Source organism: Argiope bruennichi, chromosome X1, assembly GCF_947563725.1.
Source record: "Argiope bruennichi chromosome X1, qqArgBrue1.1, whole genome shotgun sequence".
NCBI lineage: Eukaryota > Metazoa > Arthropoda > Arachnida > Araneae > Araneidae > Argiope > Argiope bruennichi.
In genome coordinates this window covers 122,080,264-122,085,715 of record NC_079162.1, presented here as the reverse complement: position 1 = coordinate 122,085,715, position 5,452 = coordinate 122,080,264, and positions in this window count along the sequence as shown.

Here is a 5,452-nt window from a genome sequence, read left to right as displayed (position 1 = left end):
ACCCAGTTATTCCATATAAATTCTTGCTGACATATATTTCTTGGTTGAAATGTTTGAAACATATCTAAATTTTTATTTATTTTCATTTTAGCACAATTCTGTTTAAAAACAATTCTTGCATAAGTGATAATTGTTTACTTTCAGGTCTGAAAACATTGATGAGTTAATATATTTAAACTTTTGTTTTAATTTGAGAATATATAATTTCAGATCTAAATTACAGAATGAGCCAGTTTGATACATCTGTTTTAATAGTATAGATTTCATTTCTATTATACATTGAGATATATAATATTTTTTTACGTACAGAGTGTAGATAATTCTCCATCATACTCATAAACAATCATTCTAGTGTGTGCTTAATATCATAAAGTAAAAAAAAAAAAAGTAATGGAATAAAAAAAATTTTATCACAGAATATTTTGAAACTTTTATAGAATGTTAAATTTCTTTCTTTAGTTCAATTAAAGTAAATTTTATTGGCAAAGATTCAGAGAAATATACAATGTTCCATCTTCACATACTTTTCACTTTTCTATTCTAATTACATTTCCTCGTTCGAAATTTTAACGCTATCCTATTTTATTTTTTTTAATGCTTGCATAGGTGATAAATGTGTTTCTAATTACATTTCTACATTTAAAAATGGCACATAAATCTATTTTATGAAAATGCTTCATAAATGATCATTGTTAATATTCAGCTCTGAATTTTTTTAATGGATTAATACATTAACCTTTAAGCTTCGGAGACCCAGACTCAGAAAAGTTACTTTGGCACTCATTGAGAAAAGCTAGAAGATGCTTTACCCTTCTTTTATAGTCGATTGTTGAAAATGTACCTCTTCGATTTCGATCGACCATAATGATAATTGGTCATCTGTCCACTCTGTTGTGATCAGGTTGCTTTTTTGTGGTTTTACCGTGTCTGAACCTTTTGCAGTTTACCGTGTCAGAAAAAAGCTTTCCATCACTGTTTTATTTTATTTTTTTCTGAAACATTAGTTTACTTATTCTGCAAGTTAAAGTATTGAATTAAATTTTATGACATTGAAATAAATTGCAAATAGGATAATTGCTGTACAGTTATTTGGCAAATTAAACAAAATGTTATCCATTTTTCAATCATATTAGTAATTAAATAAATTTTCCAAGCATTACTGAAGCTGTAAATTTTATTTTTTTATTCTTCTAACTCATCAATTTCAATAAAATGTAATGATTTATGTATCATGCATAAAGATCCTAATTGTTTATATTTTCTTTTTAAAAAATATTCCCATTTCTTTGTGCATAACACAGATAACAATCCTCTGCTATTTTGTAGATTAAAATTTCTTTGAATGTTTTGATATTAATATATTTTGCTCACAGAAATGGAATATTATTTTTATACCTAAAATAGTTCGAACGGATTTTAACACAAATTACTAGTAATGTTTTCTTATTATATTGTCAATTCTTACAGTTTATATTGATTTTTTTCTGAGAATTTAAATTACTCGTTGTAGTGCAGTATTTTTGAAAAATATGCTCAGTTTTGTAGACAATCAATAGCTGAATTATAACGAAAAATTCATGTTCATTAAATAATACTTTTTCTTTTGCACGAAAGGCAAAGAGTAGAGATTTTAAATCTTTTGGATTAAGTGAAAAGAAATAGCTTTGCTTTACAATTCTCGTTAAAGCAATGAGCATTCGACAACAGTATAGATGGTGTAAATTTCAAAATCTTTCAATAACAGCTTCCTATATGTTTCCGAAAAGAATTATTTTTCAAATTGTGCAGAAAATCAAATTATCTGAATCTACGTTCCTAAACTTGATTCAATGAAAGTATATATATTAGTCATATAACTGGTATACGTATTTCACAATAAAATAATGATTATAATAAAATTAAATTTCCCAGTTTTTCTTATTTGAAATGTCAATAGAAAAAGGGGGGGGAGTGCGGCGTTAGATGTAAATATACCCGAAAGATCACATTTATTTTTTTCCATTAAAGGCTTTTATTAATAATAAAAAAATAGAAGATCAGCAGTATTTTCAATAACTGATATTTTGAAATTGAATGAATGCTTTTAAATGGAAAACAGGGAAGATAATTTTCATTTGAGAATAGAAAAAGATCTTCATAGAAATTATAAGGAATAAAAAACTATATTGTGACATAAGATGGTATATATATAATAACTAAATGTCAATCGGATATATTTACTACACACATACATTTATTCATAAATTTATTTCCTTACTTTTATATTATGTAAGGCACCTCTGCTGATATTTTTGACGATAGAACCATGAACTGCAACTTGCGAGAGATCTTTTAGCTGGTAAAAACTTATATTTTTATGCCTTTTAGCTTTAGTCTGGCAAAGGGAGACCACGATTTAATTCTTTTGATTATAAACTGGCCGAAGCGTGAATACTTTCACTTCAATAAAAGGGAATTTGAATTTAAGTGATGAAAATATTTTATACCTTTTCTGTTGCTTGTTTATAGTGCATTAAATCCACTTTTTTTTCTAAAGAAATTTTTTCTTAATATTTAGAATTAATTTAATAATAACTTTTTGTAATGAATATTTCATGTTACTTTATTCATTAAGTCCACACATCTCGACTTTGATTGTCTGATATCTCTAGAATGGCCTGCGTTTCTGTTTTTGTACTGCATAACAAACTCCTGGTTGAGGCATTGAAGAAACTATTTTCTTTTCATCATTGTGGTCTTTTCGTGGATGATTATTTGTGCCCGTTGATACAGTTGGGTTAATTTTAAATTAATTAACATTTGCAATGAAAAAACTTATGAATCAGTGAGCATTAAATAGCCAAGTACTTTTTTAAATAGCAGACCATTTTTTTTAGACATTTGAAACATAAGTTTATTTTTAAAATTATATTCAAATAGATGTGTATTACACTGCAAAAGATACTAATATGTAAATAATTACTAATACAAATTAATAAAATTAAGTCACTGATTTATACCCGAACATTAGTTGAATAAAATTAACAAAAATGAATCGACAAGAATGTGCTTGAAATCTTCTGCCAAGATTTAAAAAAAAAAAAAAAAAAAGGTTTAGGATTTTTTATACCTTTTTATTCATATATTTCGTTACATTTTATTTAATACTGATATAAAATTATTTTGTTGCAAAACATATAAAACCATACTTTGTTAGAACATGAGTCAAGATTCTTTGTTTAAGATTATTCAATTAGTATTGTCAAGGACTAGATTTTATTGTAGAGTATTTTTGGGGGGAAGATTTAAGTTTCATCTTGCAGAATATTTTGATGAGTTAATAATATTTCTGCTTTAACATTCTGATGTTTTTTTTATGAAAAAAGAATTTTCCAAATGTTGTTTTGTAAAAAATAATAATAATAATAATAATAAAAGCTTGTTGAAATTGAAATTTGGACCCATTTTTCCATTTCAATCTGTTAATAGCAAATGATACATATATTTGCTTTGCGATGCATCTCTTCACTTAATGATATGCAAACAGTATTTATGTTTACAGCTTAATTAAGTTTAATTAGAATTTTAATGAATTAAAAATTAAATTCAAGAGTGGCGTTTTTTCGCGATATCTTCCGAAAATATAAATTAATTTTACATCATTTTAGAATTTGAAAATTTTCTTTTTTAATAATACCTGTTTAAGAGTCGTGGAAAAATTTTCTGAATTTAGACAATTTTTCAAAATAATTTTTTGTTTCATTTACAAAACTATATTACATTTTTGCCCTAAAATTTAAACCGTTTTCATTTTTTCATTAAATATTTTAACGTTTGAATTTGTTCCACTGTTAGAAGCTAAAAAAGAGAGAGAGAGAGAGTTGCAATACTAAAAAATTTAGAAGATAGATGTGCAGAACATTTACGTTTTTAACAGCACTATGATTTCCATTGGAAACGTTCTATGGGTACATATGAATGACAATAAAAATAAAACAGTTTTAATATCTGACTATAAGGACTATCATAGATTTGAAGTTATATCCTAAAAATTAAACTGAAATTAAATATAGCTAATACCTTTCCCCCCTCTCCGGTGGACAAACTAGTCCTTACTAGTTAAAAAAAAAATGAAAGCAACAATTCATTGAATGCGGTTAACTGTGCTATTCCTCAAATCGATCTTGATACATTTTAGAAGAGAGAACAATATGTTTTTGCTTGTATTACGAATCAACATGGATTTTCGTCGATTTCAATTTAGAAGAATGTTTATTAAAGAATTTTCACGAAAATTTCTCTACTATTTGCAGTTTACTACATTTAGAATTTTTCACTGATGTAGGAAAATGTTGCGAAATTATTTTTACCAATTTAAATATTATTACATTATTTAAAACAAAAGTATCCGACTTGAATTGTGATAACATTTTCAAGAAAAAGAATTTTCTCAACATCAACAATACTTATTTTAGCGGGAAAGAAAAATTTCTGCACGAACACTGGGGATCGACAGTTGATGTAAATGATTCAATTCAAAATTCACCCTGTTCATTGGATAAATAAGATTGGTTTTATACTTTTAAAGGTATTGCTGATTTGATATCGTTTTTTTTTAATTTTTGTATCTTAAAACTTGCTGAATATTACTGCTATTGAAATCATTTATTGATATAAGATTTTCTCTTTGTGTTTTCCTAAGCGATTCTTTTACCTCACGTGTCATTTGACTCTTTTCATTAATTTATTTTCTTTCTTTTTTCTAAAGAAAGAGGAAATTGTTTGTGAACAAGTCATCAATGTAGAAATTTTAGCCTCGGCTTAACTTTGCAATATGCATCGAATAAATTTTGAGCCCCTCAATCCCACACCTCTCGCGTATCGAAGCGACAGCGTCCTAAGTCTGTGCGAAAAACCGCCATTATTCGCATGCAACGCCCCCCCCCCATAAGTAAACTGCTTAAATAAATGTCAGTAAATACCTAGAAAAAATTATACCGACTTCAAAAGTAACATTTCACTTAAAATATTGCGTTTGATTATCGTTTCAAATGTTTTCAACTCGAAAAAAAAAATCGCAGACCGGCTGCCTCTTCATTGATTTCCTAGCGACTATGCCTACATGCCACTTCTCCCTTCATTAGGAGAAATATTCCTTCAGCTGACGCCTTTGGCTCTGCAATTTCTCGGCTCCACTAACACATGGCGTACTCCAAAAATTTCTCCCTCCTCCCTTCACCAGGATAACTCCTCATTCGCCTCTCTATTCTCTTGGCGAGTTTTCTGCAGTTACCAACAGATGGCGTTCACCAAGAGAATTGCTCCTAGGCTGGCGGTTCGCCTCCGATTTCTCTTTTCATCTCGTCGCTGATTGGTCTCCTCCGAGATCATGGTATTTAGAATTCAGATCTCTATCGTGACGTCACAAGTGAAAAAGCAAGCAGGTGTGGGAGGATGATGAAAAAAAATAAAA